Source organism: Ostrinia nubilalis, chromosome 25 (genome assembly GCF_963855985.1).
Source record: "Ostrinia nubilalis chromosome 25, ilOstNubi1.1, whole genome shotgun sequence".
Taxonomy (NCBI): domain Eukaryota; kingdom Metazoa; phylum Arthropoda; class Insecta; order Lepidoptera; family Crambidae; genus Ostrinia; species Ostrinia nubilalis.
In genome coordinates this window covers 10,975,250-10,998,604 of record NC_087112.1, presented here as the reverse complement: position 1 = coordinate 10,998,604, position 23,355 = coordinate 10,975,250, and the positions used below count along the sequence as shown (strand labels likewise).

The 23,355-nt window shown below is 38.0% G+C and overlaps 1 protein-coding gene and 2 long non-coding RNA genes across 3 annotated transcripts in view; all 3 read right to left on the bottom strand.

Annotated features, from left to right (window-relative positions):
- LOC135084122 (calsyntenin-1) overlaps window positions 1-23,355 on the bottom strand; it is a 361,325-nt gene that overhangs the window by 68,486 nt on the left and 269,484 nt on the right. The window lies entirely within an intron of this gene.
- Window positions 5,220-5,740, bottom strand: LOC135084264 (uncharacterized). Its single transcript, XR_010259798.1, has 2 exons — window positions 5,649-5,740; window positions 5,220-5,428 (listed from the first exon to the last, which is right to left on the bottom strand). It is a non-coding gene; the product is annotated as an uncharacterized LOC135084264 (long non-coding RNA).
- Window positions 15,602-16,122, bottom strand: LOC135084265 (uncharacterized). The gene is made up of 2 exons (XR_010259799.1): window positions 16,031-16,122; window positions 15,602-15,810 (listed from the first exon to the last, which is right to left on the bottom strand). It is a non-coding gene; the product is annotated as an uncharacterized LOC135084265 (long non-coding RNA).

Genomic DNA, 23,355 nt, shown 5'->3' with positions numbered 1-23,355 from the left:
AATTAAAAAAAAGATATAGAATGTGGTACATTTAACTTAAAGAGTATTCTTGTGTACCAGCCATTATTGTTGGTTATTCTTCCCACATGGTGAAAATGATTTTAATCTTGAGGTTATTTATTAGCTGTTTAATAAAAAGGTTACTGGTTGTAGCATGTTGTGTGTGCATATTTTTAGATTTGACTTGAGTTTTAGATATGGTGACTTATCTGTCTGCGAGTTGGCCCTGTGGTGAGCAAATCAGTCAAGCACAATACCTGAGTGAAGCTGAACACTGAACCCTTACTTCACATAAATGATTTGGAGTTGGACAGAAGGTAATGCAATACAAAAGGGCATCAACTGTGATATTTGGTGAGTGAAAATGTAATACAAAAGGAATCAGCTGTGATATTTGGTGAGTTGAATTAATGTTTTATTGCAAGGGTTGAGCTGAGACTAGCAGTGCCACTGCGGCTTGGTTGTTTAACTGTGCTTATTCTTGTCATTGGCATGAAATTGCATACAATTAACTTGAGTGTGAACAGATTGTAATAATGAATTGGCTACAGTCTACTGCTAGACTTTAGAACTTCCCAACTGCCGCTAACAGTCTTAAGAGTGATGTGTTTGAATAGATATAAATGCTTGTCATTGGTCATTAGCATTGGCCTATTGTGTGATATACTGCTGTACTGTGTGAAAGTTAGCTATTTACCCGACTGCGCCGGAAGGAGGGTTATGTTTTTGAATAATGGTATCAATGGAGCAAAGTACTAGCAGTGATCAAATACAGTTTATATTGGTGATGATTGTGTTGTGTGCTTCCCTGTAATGACTGGGTTAACAACAGATACTTGAATATGAAGTCAGTTGCATTGTGGGTGAATTTTGGCCAAGCATGAGAAGAGAAGTATTGTACTTGTTAAATTAAAGTTCTTCGATTTTTCCATGAATGCTTGTTCCTATTTGAGGATGGTAAGTTCATTGAAGTATGTGCAGTTTCCAAAGATAATAGTTGGAAGTGTATTGCTGTCAACACAACAATAACAGTAAGTTTATTATGATAAAGTTGCATTTGTGTGTGAAGCAAATTTGTGTTCATTAAGACACAATGTTAAGCATAAATTGTTTCACTGTTTATTACTGGCATTATTATTGATGATGATTTATGTAGTTGTGTTATTCATCTTAATATTTTAGAGTTTACATTGAAATATTTTAATATTTAAATAAAGATAATTTTAGCAAATTTCTTATGATGTTGTGATTATGGGAATGGTTTGAAAATAATATTAATAATAGGGGTATGATGTACTATGTGAGGATCATACACCAGTGGGCATTGTCATGAAACTGTGTGGACATTGTCATTCTGAGTGGGATGTCTGTGTGACATCAGGTTTTTTTTTTTTTTTTTTTTTTTTTTTTTTTTTTTTTTTTTTTTTTTTTGAATTGTGAAGATGTCGTGTCTTGTGTGGGAGACAACATGAACTATGATGTTTTGGCTTGTGTAGCGACATCATAGGGCTGTGTGGCGAGGCGCAAACTGTGTGGAATGGCCTAATCTGTGTGGGTTTAAAGAGAAAATGTTAAAAGAACCATAACCAATCCCATAAATCATTTAGGTCTAATTGTATTGCATTGTATAACTTCATTATAATTACGTCATTAGGAGTTCACAATGTTCTAAATTAATTCTGAATAATACCGAAGAGAAGAGGCAGTATCATGAGCAAATGGAGAATCTACTGAGAAAGGCATACGCCGGGCGCTGTAGTGGTGACTTCGTGGAAAGCTTCAACGACATCGAGCAAGCAAAGAAGTGATTTTTCAAGTGGACGAAGACCACAGGAAGGCGGTCTTCCATGTCCGGAACTGGAACAGCAACGACGACAGGCTGCTAGCAGTCGCCCCGAGCGGCAGGCGCGCGAAGAAAGGAGCGACTCCCCTAGAAGCTCCTGAAAAGCAGTGGCGCCTCAAGACCGGATGGGACGAGCCCGTGCTGGAAGACGTCGCAGCATACTTCGAGAAATGGCTGTCAGACCTGCAGATTATGAAGAGACTGCGTATTCCTCGATACTACTACGGGGGGGAGATAAATGAAACTCCGAGAGCTGCACATCTTCTGCGATGCTGGCGAGGAAGCCTACGCCGCCGTTGCGTATTGGCACCTCGCTTACAACGACAGGAAGGACGCGGAAGTTGTGCTGGTAGCTGCGCGTGCCAAAGTGGCTCCAGTGAAGACACAAACGATATCGAGGTTGGAGCTACGAACAGCATGAACGGAAGTGCATCGGCTGCCTGTAGAAGACACTATCTACTGGAGTGACTCCTAAACTGACACCCTATGGAGCGCATCGACTTGAAGAGATCACCGAGGAGACAAGGCCGTCGGTTTGAGTACCCACTCACTTGAACGTAGCCGACGTGGCGTCGAGAGCGGGATACGTGCCTACATCGGAAGAGGATGAGTTGTTCCAAGGGCCGTCGTTCCTTAGAAGACCGAAGTCTGGATGGCCACGGCAAGAAGGCAAGGACGATGACGTGACAATCGAGCAACACTGCATCTCGTCACGGGGAAGATCGAGGATAACGAGACGGTCACATCGGACCTCTCGCTTTGAATATGCCAGAACATGAGAGACAGAGTTGGCAATATCGCGAGAGAAAGGGAAGAGTATAAAATAAGGAGCAGGGCATTCCAGCTGACTAGTTTAATTCAGATAAGAAACGAGTTAAGAAATCAAAGTGGTCGAAAAGAAAAAGTGAAGAACTCAGAAATAAAGCTGTTTCCAACAAGTACTCTGCCTTCAAGATTTATGCCGGTTCCTAGCCCACGAAAATGCAGTCCACTGCTCATCAACAGTGAGGGTTCTTTCCATTCTTGGAAGTAGAATGGGTGACAGTTCTATGATTTGGAGTTTATCGGAACCAATAAGTTGTATTTTTGTGGTGGTTGAACAAACCTGATAGAAACCTTGGATAAAGGCCTAATTGGGCATCAAAGGATGAGTTTCTTCGATGGTAACATTTTGGGCATATGAGCTATGGTGCCTAGATTAAGATGGCATGTGTGTGATCGACATTATTGTCATTATTGAAGCAGCTGATTCTAAAATATTGAACGAAAAGATAATTGTGGTAGCGTCTGTATGACCATTGGCGTGGCGCTACTGATTGAGGAGCACGCTGAGCTTCTAGATAATATGGATGTGCTGTGTAATGATGACATAGATGTACTGTGTGATGATGAAATAGATGTACTGTGTGATGATATAGATGTACCGTGTGACGATGATATAGATGTATTGTGTGATGATTTCTCGTTTCAGCAGAACCAAAGGTGGTCAGCGTGTGGTGCGAATGGTGGTGGAGATGGCAGAGTGGGTCTAGCCAGGTGCTCAGCTGGATCCCAATACGAGGCGTCAAGTGTGCCATGAGCAGACCTTCGAGGGCGAAGGAATTGCAGGAAGGCCGAACTGTTAATTGTGAAAAATATAAAACGTTAAAATAGCGGTATCGTTATAGCCAATGAGATGCTGTCATAGTGACATTGACAATACGTCAATGTCACACGAGAAACAAACGTCAGAATAGAGGGACGCGCGGAGACGACTCCGCGCGCTTTTGTGCTAAGTGATGAATTGTATTTAAATTAAGGCAATATAATGTGAAAGATGAGTATCCAGTGTTTTATTTATGAGAATAGATCTACCGGCCTTTTAATAGTAGGTACTACGATTCGACGCGTATTTTGCTTGAATTTGGCTTTCAAAAATTAAATACGGGAATGATACCAGTAACAAGACAATTTATTTCCCAATTGTTAGCCGTACAAAAATACACTTCCTTTTTAATGAAATCGAGACTTTTTTTAAGTCGATTTATCTTATTGTAATTAGGTAGGTACTTTGAATTCAATAAATAAGTAAGTACATGATGCATTTTGTTTTTGTTAATTATAAAATAATTAAAAACGTATTAAAAATTTCCCTACTTTCGGGGAAATCGCCTTCACTATCTACACTCCCCAAGAAAAATGACACTAATGACATAAGATTTTTGCCTCACTCTTGACGAAGCGTTTGTATGAAGACTATCCATCTAGCTAGGCTTTGTTCATCTAAGCAGTTTTCTGAAATATTTTGCAAATTAAGCAAACACAACATGCAGATAGAAAGTAATTTAACGTAATTTAGGGGTTTACCTACTTGAGTTCGAAAGCCGTTACATCGAATTTAATGTTTCTTTAAAAAACCTTTCTAGGGCATTACTGTACTGCGACGCCTTATTATGTCGACGACTTGTGACTAAGTTGTTTCAATACATCAAAAAACTGTACAAATCTATACTTATAATAAATCTGTAGAGAGGTCAATTCTGTACATGAAATATATTTTCAAAATAACTATCAGGGGGTAATAAGTGATCGATACTGATGCCAAAAATGCAATCAGTAAAATTTTTGTCTGTCTGTCTGTCTGTCCGTCTGTATGTTCCTTATAGAAACAAAAACTACTCGACGGATTTTCACGAAACTTGTTACAATTATTCTTCATACTCCTGGGCAGGTTATAGTATACTTAGGAATTCTCACGGGAACAGGAATTAGCGGGAAAATCCTTTTGTATGAAAAATCTAAACCGCTTAAGTTAGACGCTTGAAATTTGGCATGCAGGTACCTTAGTAAACTTAAAGCTTAGTTACAACAGGATATTGCAAAATTCCCACAGGAACGGGAGATAGCGGGAAAAAACATTTGTATGAAAAATCTAAACCGCTTAAGTTAGACGCTTGAAATTTGGCAAGCAGGTACCTTAGTAAACTTAAAGCTTAGTTACAACAGGATATTGCAAAATTCCCACGGGAACGGGAGTTAGCGGGAAAAACATTTGTATGAAAAAATCTAGACCGCGTAAGATAGATGAATGGGGTAAAACGGGATCTACGCGTACGAAGTCGCGGGCGGCCGCTAGTAATAAATAAATAAATATCCTTGGACATTTTTACACTGCGCCGCTAGTCCCAAACTAAGCAAAGCTTGTACTATGGGTATATGGACAACGGATATAAACAAACTTAATTTTTTTTTTGTAAATACATACATATTATACATTACATATTAAATAAATTAGAAATTCAGATACATTAATAAATAAATAAGAATAAAATAAATAACTACTTGACATCGTTGTTTTAGAATATATTTAATCTCTATGTATTTAATTAAATCAGAGTAAAAACAAACAGTTTACTTCACATCATTTATTTATTTTAAGATATCAGTACTTTGGTCCGACAACAGGTGCTGCTCAAGATTTTCCGGTTTGAGCATATCTTTTATTTCCAAGTACATTTCTGACATCGATCCTGGTTCCTGATCATTGTACGGGCCCTGGGCCCTGGGCCTCGCTTCGATGGCCACGCAGACCACAGCTACGACGATCTAGAGAGAAAAATAAATGTTTAGAAAAATCCTGTTTGAAGATAGAAACTGCTATGGGATTTTATTGTAGATGTCTTTGAGAAATGACCAATGAGTTTTTAAACTAAAGCGTAGACAATGTTAGATACTCAGTATTTTGCGGTCAACAAAGGACTTTGCAAAGTAGTTTTTCAATGTAATCTATCGTTTGTAACAAATTAAGAAGAAAATATCAACTCACCAATAATGCCAACACCTTCATGATTGCTGTCGATTCACAAACACAAGACTGAATGATTCGAAACAGCACTAACACTACCTTTTATACTTGTAATAAGTCATTAGAAATAGATTACTTAATAAATAAATTAATTAATTAATGACTAGATTAGTTGATGAATAGATTAGTTAATAAATACATCATATATTTAAATACCATAAGTAGGTAATTAAACTATTTGTTAAGCTGCGTTTCCACTGGAGCCGTTTAACAATAGAGAGTGATGCGAAGGTGTGTAGCGAAACTTTGTCACGATGCGCAGATGAGTCACTCAACTGACTGTTGGGACTTATCCTGTGACCACACTTTCCCATCGCTGCAACTCCTGTACAAGGATCTACAACTTGGCATCTAATGAAACCCAAACTGACTGCTAGCAGTTCCTCTCTCATCTCGATCCATAGCACACAATATTATTATCCGTCGCCCACATCTCTCGGACACATTTTTTTTAATGCATAACAAGGCAGGTATTTGACCACAAACCTGGTGTTCAGTGGGGTGCAGTCTAGGATGGTACATATCTGCCCTGTAAGTGCCCATTCACTCTCGCCTTGAAATGGCCCGGATAATAGTCGTCGGGAAAGACAGCAGCAGGCAGCGAATTCCAGTCCCTAGCTGTTCGCATTATAAAACAGTCATCGAAACGCTTAGTGCGAGCTGGTGGAATGTCATCCTCGGACACATTCCTGGCACACATCCCTCTCTTGTTTCTATCTTGTTTTGTACGTAAAAAAATCTTGCTCCGCTAAGCCCTTTCCAACAGAGCCGTGCTGACCGAAGCGGGTTTCGTCACAAATTAAATAAAAACGGCCCCATTCGTATTCGGTCAATTTCGGTCCCATTCGCATTATTTGGTCTCAATCGCAAATTCATCGCCACACTAAACCACGACATCAAAAGAATCAATACCTCAAACAGAAGGTTAAAATAATACGAATGACGAGCAAAATGGGCGCGTGAAATGGCGTGACCGACGCCAATTCGGCCATGATTACGAAAATAATAATAAATTGTGTTACATAATAATAATACACTGGAAAAATGTTAACGGAAATGTTGCTTTTAACTGAACTTTTGGTGAATTTACCACGCGTGTTATGATTTACAACCAATAAATTAAATAATAACTATGGTTGCGGAAAGATGCAAGATGCACGAAAGCAGCTCCCTATTTCTTATTAGGTACTATCAATCACGAAATTGACTTATTTCTATTACAAACATAGAGTTTAATATTTTGAAAGTTCTCTATACTTGCTACAAAGTACCGGAACGTTTTAATCACAAAATAAAACCCATGTTAAATGTTTATGGCAATGCAGCCATAAAAATGGACTCTATTGCGGTGGAAATATTATTCAAAGCAAGAAATCCGCCGCCAGCGCCACCTGTGTTGAACACGCCATCTTATTCCAAGTGGTCGTATTCTTAACGGGTGCACATTTCCCAAACTAGGAATCCGGGCGAGTTCTAACACCAGAAATTATTTACAGCACTATTACATAAGCCATTAGGTTGCCATTACGCGGCCCAGAGCCGCCATTTTGATGCCGAATTACATTTTACCCGATTTAGTTTAATAGCACGCGCGGTTTACTACGTTGCCTTGCTCATAATGGGTGTGACTAAAGGCCCTCCTCGACTGAAACAACGAGGCGGGGTTCAAAGGAACTGTTTGCCCAACACCACGTTGGGCGCCAATTAAGATGGCGGTGGTATTGATTAGTTTAACTTTGCATCGCAAATAAATAGAAAAAATATATGAAAAGCCAAGTAGCTTTTTAATCATAATGAGATTAAAAGATATCGGTAACTGCAGGAGTAATTTTTACCACCTTTTGTAGCCTATCTAATATTCGAAATCTAGGTAGGATAAGCAAAATGCAATTCTATGTATAAGACAGAACGACGAAAAATATACGGTAAATATGTTTTCAACCCTGAGTCTACTCAACCTTGAATGAAGTTTTATTTGCGGTCAACCTGGAAATCTTACGCGAAGGGTTAAAGCGATGAAAACAAAAGAAGTAAACCGTCCCGCAAAGGTGAAGGGTCACTGGAAGCATTACATAACACCATGTTCGGCGCCAGTCAAGTTCAGTCAACTACGTCTTAACCCTTTCGGACCGGAACAGACTGGTACAATGACATGATTGTGTTTCAAAATTTGTTTAAGCCGTGGTCATTCGATTGGCCACAGTCGTTTTCTCCATCATTGTTTGTCTAGGACATAGGTATGTACCTACTTACAATTCGATCTAAAAAAGTTCAGCCTTGAAGTAACGCGAAGTTTAACTACTTCGGTAAAAAGTTAGAAAGTTTCCCCAAAAGAGAATTGGAAGAAGCAGCAAAATAAGTCAGTTTTAATGATGTTCTCATTATGACTTAGCGGGCTTTCTAAGCGAAATGACAATGAATTCGAGTTCAAAGGCTGTTTATAATAATACCATGTTGGGCGCCATTTAAGATTTTATCTTTGATGCTAAGAGCACTTTGATATAAGATGATGAATAACTGATTGTGCCTCATAGATGTGCTTTGAATAGAAACATTTTTAAAATTCTTTTCATATCTGTATCTAAAAAAGCGAAAGGTCACTGATTGATTGACTAACTCACTCATCACGAAATCTCAGAAACTACAAGTCTCAAATTTTGCATGGGGGTTCTTTTTTGGAACGTAGGTCACTAAGGCTGGATTTTGCAAAATTGAACCTCTAAGGAGGTAAAACGATTCCGTTTTCCACACGTACGTCACGTACGAAGTCGCGGGCGGCCGCTAGTTATCATATCTGTATACTATACAGTGTATAGTATGTATACCTACTTTCAATGACAAGAAACGAAATAACTTACAGAATTTTCTATTAGTTGTTGAACGTTTACTGTGCAAACATCCTAACTAAATAATTTAAGTTCACAAGTAGCGAATACACACGCTAGTCAATATTGAAAGGGAGAAGATCCTCCAAAAGATAACTATTGGAGATAATTTTGCCTCGCTGAACGCGAATAGAAAACTCCATGGTACTAACTTATTTGCCGTTACGGCAATTTCTTAGCTTGTGAACATTAAATTATACCAAACGTAGTCACTATGGACACAGTCAATTAGACATATATTTTTATCTATTCTAAGCATTAACAAAATCTTAAGAGATTTATATAAGCTTCCAGTTTTCCTTAGATTAATAAAGCCTAGATAGATAGTCAGTGCACGAAAGGTGAGGCAGCTTTTAGTGAGCCGGAACGGCTTCCTCGTAAACGTCACATGAACTGTCAAAGTGAAAAATTGGTAAACACGTCCGACGAATTTTAATTAATTATGACGGTGTGTGCTGGGAAAGGGTGTCTAAATACATCAGAAAAACGAAAGAAAGTGACCAGTGTTAAATTTCATAAGTAAGTAGTGTTAATTGTGAAAAATATAAAACGTTAAAATAGCGGTATCGTTATAGCCAATGAGATGCTGTCATAGTGACATTGACAATACGTCAATGTCACACGAGAAACAAACGTCAGAATAGAGGGACGCGCGGAGACGACTCCGCGCGCTTTTGTGCTAAGTGATGAATTGTATTTAAATTAAGGCAATATAATGTGAAAGATGAGTATCCAGTGTTTTATTTATGAGAATAGATCTACCGGCCTTTTAATAGTTCAGAAGTGAGATCTGAAACCTATGATAGTAACGTGATTTCAAAGTGTTCCAGGTGACCAATGTTTCGTGTTATTTGTCACGAATGTTAACAAAAAACGCCCACGATTCTATGATTATAATGGAATATGATGAAGAGAGAATGTCAAGGAAATCACGCTGAAAACTGTGTGAGATGCAGAAAAGTATTTAAGTACGTGAAATGATGGACACGAATTATGAAAATACTCCTTCCGTAACTTGGCTTGTGGTCACGTAAGTGGTGAACAATTTGACTAACGATGGCCCCAGAGCAGGTACGATTTATTATTATTATCGATTATTCCAACAGCAACAATATTAACACATTTCCTTTTTGAGCAAAATAATGCATGGAAGTGAATGATGCATCAAATGTTCTGTGTATTGTCAGTTTTTACTAATAATGCCAGGAATGTATGTGTAAGCTATGGTATGTGCTCACTTTAATTTCAATGCCTGATAAGTTATCTTAGTAAAGCAAATTAAATTGCACGGTGTTCATTTGTTCATGTTTACATTCTGTGAAGAATAATCTGTTAAGATTTCAAATCTATAAAGAATAGATAGAATATGGTCAGATTAATTAAATAAGTTTGGTATTCATGCCCGAGTAACCTCTTGGCATTATTTTGGAGAAGAATTAATAATTAGTTTTATTCAAGTAAATTGAAGCTAAGGTCTGTGTTGTGTAAACCAGTTTTAGTATCATGATGTTTCTTTCTTGATGTTGAGCACTATAAGATGAGATAAAATCTATTAAATAGCTTAATTTGTAAATTAAAATTAAGTACAGCAGCCAGTTATGCCGTTGAACATGTGGTGTATTTTTGGTACTCTTATAGTGATTGATACTTCAATTATTGTGAAACATAATTATTATTATCTTATATGATGCTATATTTTGAGTAAAGATAATGTTAATATTGAACTTTTCCAACTTATCAATTAATTACTGCTGCCAGTAGTGATTTGGGTTGTATCACTAAAATTGAAAATTAGTGTGGGTGATTAAAATTTATCCAATTACGTATTATAATTAAAAAAAAGATATAGAATGTGGTACATTTAACTTAAAGAGTATTCTTGTGTACCAGCCATTATTGTTGGTTATTCTTCCCACATGGTGAAAATGATTTTAATCTTGAGGTTATTTATTAGCTGTTTAATAAAAAGGTTACTGGTTGTAGCATGTTGTGTGTGCATATTTTTAGATTTGACTTGAGTTTTAGATATGGTGACTTATCTGTCTGCGAGTTGGCCCTGTGGTGAGCAAATCAGTCAAGCACAATACCTGAGTGAAGCTGAACACTGAACCCTTACTTCACATAAATGATTTGGAGTTGGACAGAAGGTAATGCAATACAAAAGGGCATCAACTGTGATATTTGGTGAGTGAAAATGTAATACAAAAGGAATCAGCTGTGATATTTGGTGAGTTGAATTAATGTTTTATTGCAAGGGTTGAGCTGAGACTAGCAGTGCCACTGCGGCTTGGTTGTTTAACTGTGCTTATTCTTGTCATTGGCATGAAATTGCATACAATTAACTTGAGTGTGAACAGATTGTAATAATGAATTGGCTACAGTCTACTGCTAGACTTTAGAACTTCCCAACTGCCGCTAACAGTCTTAAGAGTGATGTGTTTGAATAGATATAAATGCTTGTCATTGGTCATTAGCATTGGCCTATTGTGTGATATACTGCTGTACTGTGTGAAAGTTAGCTATTTACCCGACTGCGCCGGAAGGAGGGTTATGTTTTTGAATAATGGTATCAATGGAGCAAAGTACTAGCAGTGATCAAATACAGTTTATATTGGTGATGATTGTGTTGTGTGCTTCCCTGTAATGACTGGGTTAACAACAGATACTTGAATATGAAGTCAGTTGCATTGTGGGTGAATTTTGGCCAAGCATGAGAAGAGAAGTATTGTACTTGTTAAATTAAAGTTCTTCGATATTTCCATGAATGCTTGTTCCTATTTGAGGATGGTAAGTTCATTGAAGTATGTGCAGTTTCCAAAGATAATAGTTGGAAGTGTATTGCTGTCAACACAACAATAACAGTAAGTTTATTATGATAAAGTTGCATTTGTGTGTGAAGCAAATTTGTGTTCATTAAGACACAATGTTAAGCATAAATTGTTTCACTGTTTATTACTGGCATTATTATTGATGATGATTTATGTAGTTGTGTTATTCATCTTAATATTTTAGAGTTTACATTGAAATATTTTAATATTTAAATAAAGATAATTTTAGCAAATTTCTTATGATGTTGTGATTATGGGAATGGTTTGAAAATAATATTAATAATAGGGGTATGATGTACTATGTGAGGATCATACACCAGTGGGCATTGTCATGAAACTGTGTGGACATTGTCATTCTGAGTGGGATGTCTGTGTGACATCAGGAATTTTTTTTTTTTTTGAATTGTGAAGATGTCGTGTCTTGTGTGGGAGACAACATGAACTATGATGTTTTGGCTTGTGTAGCGACATCATAGGGCTGTGTGGCGAGGCGCAAACTGTGTGGAATGGCCTAATCTGTGTGGGTTTAAAGAGAAAATGTTAAAAGAACCATAACCAATCCCATAAATCATTTAGGTCCAATAGTATTTATTTTAATTGTATTGCATTGTATAACTTCATTATAATTACGTCATTAGGAGTTCACAATGTTCTAAATTAATTCTGAATAATACCGAAGAGAAGAGGCAGTATCATGAGCAAATGGAGAATCTACTGAGAAAGGCATACGCCGGGCGCTGTAGTGGTGACTTCGTGGAAAGCTTCAACGACATCGAGCAAGCAAAGAAGTGATTTTTCAAGTGGACGAAGACCACAGGAAGGCGGTCTTCCATGTCCGGAACTGGAACAGCAACGACGACAGGCTGCTAGCAGTCGCCCCGAGCGGCAGGCGCGCGAAGAAAGGAGCGACTCCCCTAGAAGCTCCTGAAAAGCAGTGGCGCCTCAAGACCGGATGGGACGAGCCCGTGCTGGAAGACGTCGCAGCATACTTCGAGAAATGGCTGTCAGACCTGCAGATTATGAAGAGACTGCGTATTCCTCGATACTACTACGGGGGGGAGATAAATGAAACTCCGAGAGCTGCACATCTTCTGCGATGCTGGCGAGGAAGCCTACGCCGCCGTTGCGTATTGGCACCTCGCTTACAACGACAGGAAGGACGCGGAAGTTGTGCTGGTAGCTGCGCGTGCCAAAGTGGCTCCAGTGAAGACACAAACGATATCGAGGTTGGAGCTACGAGCAGCATGAACGGAAGTGCATCGGCTGCCTGTAGAAGACACTATCTACTGGAGTGACTCCTAAACTGACACCCTATGGAGCGCATCGACTTGAAGAGATCACCGAGGAGACAAGGCCGTCGGTTTGAGTACCCACTCACTTGAACGTAGCCGACGTGGCGTCGAGAGCGGGATACGTGCCTACATCGGAAGAGGATGAGTTGTTCCAAGGGCCGTCGTTCCTTAGAAGACCGAAGTCTGGATGGCCACGGCAAGAAGGCAAGGACGATGACGTGACAATCGAGCAACACTGCATCTCGTCACGGGGAAGATCGAGGATAACGAGACGGTCACATCGGACCTCTCGCTTTGAATATGCCAGAACATGAGAGACAGAGTTGGCAATATAGCGAGAGAAAGGGAAGAGTATAAAATAAGGAGCAGGGCATTCCAGCTGACTAGTTTAATTCAGATAAGAAACGAGTTAAGAAATCAAAGTGGTCGAAAAGAAAAAGTGAAGAACTCAGAAATAAAGCTGTTTCCAACAAGTACTCTGCCTTCAAGATTTATGCCGGTTCCTAGCCCACGAAAATGCAGTCCACTGCTCATCAACAGTGAGGGTTCTTTCCATTCTTGGAAGTAGAATGGGTTACAGTTCTATGATTTGGAGTTTATCGGAACCAATAAGTTGTATTTTTGTGGTGGTTGAACAAACCTGATAGAAACCTTGGATAAAGGCCTAATTGGGCATCAAAGGATGAGTTTCTTCGATGGTAACATTTTGGGCATATGAGCTATGGTGCCTAGATTAAGATGGCATGTGTGTGATCGACATTATTGTCATTATTGAAGCAGCTGATTCTAAAATATTGAATGAAAAGATAATTGTGGTAGCGTCTGTATGACCATTGGCGTGGCGCTACTGATTGAGGAGCACGCTGAGCTTCTAGATAATATGGATGTGCTGTGTAATGATGACATAGATGTACTGTGTGATGATGAAATAGATGTACTGTGTGATGATATAGATGTACCGTGTGACGATGATATAGATGTATTGTGTGATGATTTCTCGTTTCAGCAGAACCAAAGATGGTCAGCGTGTGGTGCGAATGGTGGTGGAGATGGCAGAGTGGGTCTAGCCAGGTGCTCAGCTGGATCCCAATACGAGGCGTCAAGTGTGCCATGAGCAGACCTTCGAGGGCGAAGGAATTGCAGGAAGGCCGAACTGTTAATTGTGAAAAATATAAAACGTTAAAATAGCGGTATCGTTATAGCCAATGAGATGCTGTCATAGTGACATTGACAATACGTCAATGTCACACGAGAAACAAACGTCAGAATAGAGGGACGCGCGGAGACGACTCCGCGCGCTTTTGTGCTAAGTGATGAATTGTATTTAAATTAAGGCAATATAATGTGAAAGATGAGTATCCAGTGTTTTATTTATGAGAATAGATCTACCGGCCTTTTAATAGTAGGTACTACGATTCGACGCGTATTTTGCTTGAATTTGGCTTTCAAAAATTAAATACGGGAATGATACCAGTAACAAGACAATTTATTTCCCAATTGTTAGCCGTACAAAAATACACTTCCTTTTTAATGAAATCGAGACTTTTTTTTAAGTCGATTTATCTTATTGTAATTAGGTAGGTACTTTGAATTCAATAAATAAGTAAGTACATGATGCATTTTGTTTTTGTTAATTATAAAATAATTAAAAACGTATTAAAAATTTCCCTACTTTCGGGGAAATCGCCTTCACTATCCACACTCCCCAAGAAAAATGACACTAATGACATAAGATTTTTGCCTCACTCTTGACGAAGCGTTTGTATGAAGACTATCCATCTAGCTAGGCTTTGTTCATCTAAGCAGTTTTCTGAAATATTTTGCAAATTAAGCAAACACATGCAGATAGAAAGTAATTTAACGTAATTTAGGGGTTTACCTACTTGAGTTCGAAAGCCGTTACATCGAATTTAATGTTTCTTTAAAAAACCTTTCTAGGGCATTACTGTACTGCGACGCCTTATTATGTCGACGACTTGTGACTAAGTTGTTTCAATACATCAAAAAACTGTACAAATCTATACTTATAATAAATCTGTAGAGAGGTCAATTCTGTACATGAAATATATTTTCAAAATAACTATCAGGGGGTAATAAGTGATCGATACTGATGCCAAAAATGCAATCAGTAAAATTTTTGTCTGTCTGTCTGTCTGTCCGTCTGTATGTTCCTTATAGAAACAAAAACTACTCGACGGATTTTCACGAAACTTGTTACAATTATTCTTCATACTCCTGGGCAGGTTATAGTATACTTAGGAATTCTCACGGGAACAGGAATTAGCGGGAAAATCCTTTTGTATGAAAAATCTAAACCGCTTAAGTTAGACGCTTGAAATTTGGCATGCAGGTACCTTAGTAAACTTAAAGCTTAGTTACAACAGGATATTGCAAAATTCCCACAGGAACGGGAGATAGCGGGAAAAAACATTTGTATGAAAAATCTAAACCGCTTAAGTTAGACGCTTGAAATTTGGCAAGCAGGTACCTTAGTAAACTTAAAGCTTAGTTACAACAGGATATTGCAAAATTCCCACGGGAACGGGAGTTAGCGGGAAAAACATTTGTATGAAAAAATCTAGACCGCGTAAGATAGATGAATGGGGTAAAACGGGATCTACGCGTACGAAGTCGCGGGCGGCCGCTAGTAATAAATAAATAAATATCCTTGGACATTTTTACACTGCGCCGCTAGTCCCAAACTAAGCAAAGCTTGTACTATGGGTATATGGACAACGGATATAAACAAACTTAATTTTTTTTTTGTAAATACATACATATTATACATTACATATTAAATAAATTAGAAATTCAGATACATTAATAAATAAATAAGAATAAAATAAATAACTACTTGACATCGTTGTTTTAGAATATATTTAATCTCTATGTATTTAATTAAATCAGAGTAAAAACAAACAGTTTACTTCACATCATTTATTTATTTTAAGATATCAGTACTTTGGTCCGACAACAGGTGCTGCTCAAGATTTTCCGGTTTGAGCATATCTTTTATTTCCAAGTACATTTCTGACATCGATCCTGGTTCCTGATCATTGTACGGGCCCTGGGCCCTGGGCCTCGCTTCGATGGCCACGCAGACCACAGCTACGACGATCTAGAGAGAAAAATAAATGTTTAGAAAAATCCTGTTTGAAGATAGAAACTGCTATGGGATTTTATTGTAGATGTCTTTGAGAAATGACCAATGAGTTTTTAAACTAAAGCGTAGACAATGTTAGATACTCAGTATTTTGCGGTCAACAAAGGACTTTGCAAAGTAGTTTTTCAATGTAATCTATCGTTTGTAACAAATTAAGAAGAAAATATCAACTCACCAATAATGCCAACACCTTCATGATTGCTGTCGATTCACAAACACAAGACTGAATGATTCGAAACAGCACTAACACTACCTTTTATACTTGTAATAAGTCATTAGAAATAGATTACTTAATAAATAAATTAATTAATTAATGACTAGATTAGTTGATGAATAGATTAGTTAATAAATACATCATATATTTAAATACCATAAGTAGGTAATTAAACTATTTGTTAAGCTGCGTTTCCACTGGAGCCGTTTAACAATAGAGAGTGATGCGAAGGTGTGTAGCGAAACTTTGTCACGATGCGCAGATGAGTCACTCAACTGACTGTTGGGACTTATCCTGTGACCACACTTTCCCATCGCTGCAACTCCTGTACAAGGATCTACAACTTGGCATCTAATGAAACCCAAACTGACTGCTAGCAGTTCCTCTCTCATCTCGATCCATAGCACACAATATTATTATCCGTCGCCCACATCTCTCGGACACATTTTTTTTAATGCATAACAAGGCAGGTATTTGACCACAAACCTGGTGTTCAGTGGGGTGCAGTCTAGGATGGTACATATCTGCCCTGTAAGTGCCCATTCACTCTCGCCTTGAAATGGCCCGGATAATAGTCGTCGGGAAAGACAGCAGCAGGCAGCGAATTCCAGTCCCTAGCTGTTCGCATTATAAAAGAGTCATCGAAACGCTTAGTGCGAGCTGGTGGAATGTCATCCTCGGACACATTCCTGGCACACATCCCTCTCTTGTTTCTATCTTGTTTTGTACGTAAAAAAATCTTGCTCCGCTAAGCCCTTTCCAACACAGCCGTGCTGACCGAAGCGGGTTTCGTCACAAATTAAATAAAAACGGCCCCATTCGTATTCGGTCCCATTCGCATTATTTGGTCTCAATCGCAAATTCATCGCCACACTAAACCACGACATCAAAAGAATCAATACCTCAAACAGAAGGTTAAAATAATACGAATGACGAGCAAAATGGGCGCGTGAAATGGCGTGACCGACGCCAATTCGGCCATGATTACGAAAATAATAATAAATTGTGTTCTGACACTGGAAAAATGTTAACTGAAATGTTGCTTTTAACTGAACTTTTGGTGAATTTACCACGCGTGTTATGATTTACAACCAATAAATTAAATAATAACTATGGTTGCGGAAAGATGCAAGATGCACGAAAGCAGCTCCCTATTTCTTATTAGGTACCTACTTTTTACCACAAAATTGATTTATTTGTATTACAAACATAGAGTTTAATATTTTGAAAGTTCTCTATACTTGCAACAAAGCACCGGAACGTTTTAATCAAAAAAATAAAACCCATGTTAAATGTTTATGGCAATGCAGCCATAAAAATAATTTCACTTAACGCTCAGCCACAGACAGAACAATCATTATTTAAATGATGGCGACACGAAAACGCGTCCGCAATTTTAATCTGCCATTTTGTTTTTACCGAAAGCAATACTCACGTCCCTGACAACGCGTTAAGCTAGGCCCAACGAGTGATACACATGATAATGGTGGGGGGAGGGGGGGCAGTGGGGGCAGAAGGGGAGGAAATTAGGCAAAAACTCGGCAACACCGGCGAATTAAATCAGATTGGAGAGATGGCGTTGACGTACGAGATTGATAGTCTGTCCCGATGAACGTGTGTGTATGATGACGCGTAATGACGCGGAAGAGTGCTGACAAATATGGCGCGAAGTAAACAAACGTAAAATATAATGCAGGCAATGACGAGCTTTGACAAATATACGGTGGAACGAACGTGCGAAAGCAAACGTACTACTAACGAAATAACTTTAAGCGTGTTAAACGTACACGATTATTGTGATACTCGCACACTCACAGTTTAGCTCATTTGTTTTTAAAATAAAAATAAAATAGTTCAATAACATAGAGCTTATTTGTTCGCAGTATTTTCGCTGTATTCAACTGTTAACAAGATAAAAAGAATTCCAAACTGCTACACGTTGGGCGCCAGTAGGTAACAATTTTTATTTCATTTCATTTTTACCGATTTTTTTTAATATTTTGAATCTCTTGGTCGCTTTAAAACAATCAGTCTGCATTGCAAATCAATTAACTAGTGTCACTTACGATGTAGCTTTACCTATATATCTTTAAACTCTACATGGCCAAAATCTAACGCATAACCTAAGAACTCATGTATTAAATGTAGCAAACCGTAATGCGGCGAAATAAAGCCGAATAATAACAGCAAATATCAAAGTTCCGAAAGGTGTAATTACAGTTTATAACTGAGGAGCAATAAAGAATTTGAATTTGAATTTGAATTTGAGGTCAGGTAGGAACTCCACCAACGGAACCCTCAAGGAAAGTTTGCGGAGTTAATATGGCGTCTTGAGGTTAAGCAAAAAGACGCAAGCAATTTTGAACCTTGTAGTTCGCGAAGTCAATGATGTGGTAGTGCTAAAAGTTTTGCGGGAATGGGCTTTGGAAGAAGCCTTCTAAATTCTAATACCTAAAAGTGTCACTCGGGCAAATGAACATGATTATGGCTGGGGACGACAACGTGTGACCGGAGGTCTTGAATAAGTCACTTTAAAATTTTCAAAGAATATAAGACCAGAGTAAATACAAATGAGTAGGTTATCTTCATAGAAACGCCCCGGGCGCGGTTTGTATGTGAGCGCGCCAATACGTATGCGGCGCGCACGCACACACTGACAAAATTCGGCGCAACACCCCGCTAACACGCTATTGGCGCGCTCACATACAAACCGCGCTCGGTGCGTTTCTATGAAGATAACCTACTCATTTGTATTTACTCTGATAATACTTACTTAATTGTCCAGCAGTACAGGATTACAATACCTTACATACATAAAGTCAAACAACTAAACGTGCGCAACTTACTCAAAAGAACTCCTTATTCTAAATCTAGTCAAAAAGTCTAGCTAGGAAATATCTGACTATGTAACCAAACCTGAACAAGTCCGTAAACCCAAATTACATCAGGTTGCACTTCAGTCAAAAATTATTGTGCAGTGAGTGTCTAAATCTAGTCAGGAAATCTAGGAAATATCTGACGAATACTATGTAACCAAACCAAAGTTCCTAAACCAGAACTACTTTTTCGGCGCACAGCTCTCTGCTAACAACTTTTTCTGCTAAAAATATTTGAATTCTGCAGAGTGTCGATACTATTTTGAATAAGCATTGAATACATCAAGTGGGTCGAAATAGTTTGATTATACGAAGCCATTACACAGATTCGTGATAACCCAATGACTGACTGAAGGGGAAAGTGCGCCATAAAACGAAGGTGTTATTTTTACAGCGCTAGTGGGGAATGAGCCGTTTTATGGGGATAAGGGCTTGAGGTTCAAACTTTGATGGGAGATGGGAGGTGTGGATGGTATGAAATTGTTTGATCTGAAATCGTTAGGGGTCTTTCCCACGGTCATCCAGTTATGGGGATCCAGTATTGCGCAAAACTGGATATGCGTGTTTGAAGTTCAAATTACGGATTCGAACGGATCGGTTTTAACGGCACTGCTAGGAGATGTTCGTGTGAACGTTAATATTAAAACACGTACCTATAGTCTTACTACTAAACGGGATTCTGCAAAAAGCAGTTCCTGCAAAAAACGGGATGTCTCCTTGGGAACAAGCCTCTATTTGTAAGAAACTTTGGTGCAATTTGAATATTTGATGCGTTTGGACTTTGGATGTATCCATTAAAATAAATTAGAGTCAGTCCAAAATTAATGAATGAATGATTAAGAATGAGATCAAAATCCTGAAAAACGATTGTTACTTTTCAGTTGTATCGTTATTATAGACTAACCCTTGTTATTTGGCTATATTTGCCTTCAAAACAATAATATCCATAGCATGATTCATTTGGCTAGAATCTACTTTAATTTCAAAACGATATTTTATACAGACTGTAACATAAAAGATTGGAAAGCTTCTCAATTTTGTTCAAGCGGTTAAAATAAATTGATGGAGGGTTTGGCATCAAAAGCTGGCACCTGAAAGACCTCTATTCATCTAGGTTGTTAGTTTTCCAATTATAGCTCCAATGCTCGTAGGCAGTTTTATAAAGCCTTAGGTAGTATGAAACGCTTTGGTAAATAATACCTACCTACCTATATTATTTTGTATGCATTAAAAAACATGTCTAAATGCTAGAAACTTAGAACCGTTTGTTTATTTTCTCTTATGTGTAATACATACTTATTCATCGCGTTAAGAATGTCACATACACTCGCACTCAGACTCTGGTTTTGACGGTACCTGAAACAAAATACAAAAATAATGAATACACAATAATATTTTAATAGAAATCTGACGCAACACGCTTCAACGGTAAACAATAGGGTATTTGACAGGTTTTAGAAAAATGTCTCAAATCGTTTTAAAAAGAAGACAGCATTTTTTTAAGTTACTTTTTACATACAACTAATCTAAAATGGGGTTTCACTAATCAATGTGTTAAACTAATCTAAATAACTCTGTTATGTGCAGACGGGTTTGACGCAGACCGTCCCATCCGTATTGCGTCACGAATTCAAAAATGGCCCGATTCGCATTCGAATTCGTTTGACAAGCCTTCGTCTGTATTTCAAATAAGAGCGTCATCGCAACAAAAATGTATTCAAATCTGATATCTCTGTACAACTAAGTAAAGTCCATATTCCCTAACGCGTTGCGATTAAACAACGGCGAGCGATCCATCATGAGTATCGCAGTGATTACACCGAACTTGTCTGTTTGAGAGCAGATCGGAAACTTGCTACAGGACAGACAGAAGAGCAATTCAGAAATTTTAAATTTTAAAGAAAAAAATACAATTTTTTTCCAGCAAAGGAAATTGACTCACTCTCCCAGAATCATAAATATTCGTCACATTCTAAAGCCCGGTCAGTGAGCACGTAGAATTTTGTCCAATGATCCACAGCTATCCATCCTTATCGCTCGCGCGTACGCAATTATATTGCTGTCGCGACTGTGCAACGGTGAGTGCCCGCCCGCAGTGAATGTGCGAGCGCGACAGCAACATAATTACGCGCGAGTGATAAGGATGGGTAGCTTGGGGTCATTGGACAAAATTCTACGTGCTCGCAGACCAGACTATTTATAGTCTACAATGTTTAAATATTGAAAGTTTTCTGCTAACAGCCATAGGCCGAATCCACGCAATAACCCAATTTTCGCCAGTACGTAAATAATTATGAGTTACGTAAAAGGCACCTGCGCCGCCTTTTATATAGAAAATCGGTTCAATTTATACTGAATTACAGGCGTTGCCTCAACTACATAATGGTCGGTATGGGGTTCGGTCGCGGCGGTCGTTGAAATCAGGCACGTTACTACTTGCTCTGCACTGCTCATCAAATTTCATAGTGAAAAAATTAAAGTTTTAAGTGACACTATATACAGTTGTGTAGACAATTAAGCAGGCTATACAGTGGTGCAAAAAGTGTATCAAAATGTGAAACGGTTCTCAATCTACAAGCAAAAACATTTCAAAAACTTAAATTGTCACCGGAACGGTCTATTTACATTACTCATCGCGCTCGCCCCGGTGTAACGGCGGCCGGCAGCAGCGTGAGTCAGGCCTCAGCCTCGAGTTTAGCGGTTATTGAATATCTTGCATAGTTTTTTAATATTATGTGGTTTTTCTAAATGTATGGAAGCTATAAACATTGCATTTTTTGATAGATCCAGTTTATTCTGTAACCTATTACTGGTACCGTATGAAAGAGCTTATGAAGCACTTTCAGTATCAGTAATCAGTTTTTCGATATCTTGTATAGTTTAAAAATAATCGAGGGAGATCACTTAACGTTTCCACCCTGTATATTCTACAACAACAACGTAAATTTTTTTTTAAGTAGTTTTATTATGAGATGACAATGTCAATTAGTTATTTATTTTTTAATTAATGTAATAACAACCAGACAAAATGATAGACGAGCAGCATTTTCACACTTTATTGATTACTTATTACAAAAATCACAGAGAGCAAGAGCTCCGATTTGTACGATGTCTTATTTCCGACTGACGTTCCGACATTGATCTCAAGTATAAGTCGATCAAAACAAGTTCACAGTGGCGGGGAAAAAAATCAATGTTTATAGCTTCCATACATTTAGAAAAACCACATAATATTAAAAACTATGCAAGATATTCAATAACTGGTTACTGATCCTGAAAGTGCTTTATGAGCTCTATCCAACTATACAGGGTGGAATTTTGTAATGCCACCTGGAGGGAAATTACTATGGAGGGAGGGAAATAATTATAGGCTATACAGGGTGTCCCATAATTCAACGTCAAGCCAGAACTGGGTGTTGAGGCAAATTATGCTGGTTATCAGAAAAATATAAAAAAAAATCTATGTGGCATTTCGTCAAAATAATAGGCATTTAAAAAAAAAAAATCTACTCTCGGTGACGCGACGGCCTTTTTACTCGTGTTGCCACAAATCTTCACTTTTTCCAATTTTTTTTTGTTTTGTAACCCTGAATAATGCTTCTCTAAATTTTTATCAAAATTACAAAACCAGCTGCTCCAGCTTGGATGAAAAAAATACATAATTCCCAAAAAAAAAAATTCAAAATAAAAATTTTGCCTAGTTTAAACTGACTGTACTGAAGAAAAATTGTGCTGCGGGAGTGTGGAAAGTTCAAATTCAAATTGTTCAAAAAGTGACGTCATAATTTGGCCCATTTAGTAAGGATACACTGCGCCGCTAGTCCCAAACTAAACAAAGCTTGTACTATGTGTGTGGGTATTATAGACAACAATATTATACATAGAAAACACATATATTAATTTAATAAATTAGAAATTCAGATAAATTAATAAATAAATAAGAATAAAATAAAAAAACTACTTGACATCGTTGTTTTTTAGAATATATTTCTTCTATTTATTAAAATCAGAGTAAAAATAAACAGTTGACTTGACATCATTTAACAAACATAGTGTCAGGGTCCGACAGGTACTCCTCAATATTTTCCGGTTTTAACAATTCATTTATTTGCAAGTACATGTTCGACAGCGATCCTGGTTCGCGATCATTGTACGGGCCCTGGGCCCTGGGCCTCGCTTCGATGGCCACGCAGACCACAGCTACGACGATCTAGAGAGAAAAATAAATGTTATAGAAAAATCCTGTTTGAAGATAGAAACTGCTAGGGGATTCTACTGTAGATGTTTTTGAGAAATGACCAATGAGTTTTTGAAGTAAAACGTAAACAATGTTAGATACTCAGTATTTTGCGGTCAACAAAAGACTTTGCAAAGTAGTTTTTCAATGTAATCTATCGTTTGTAACAAATT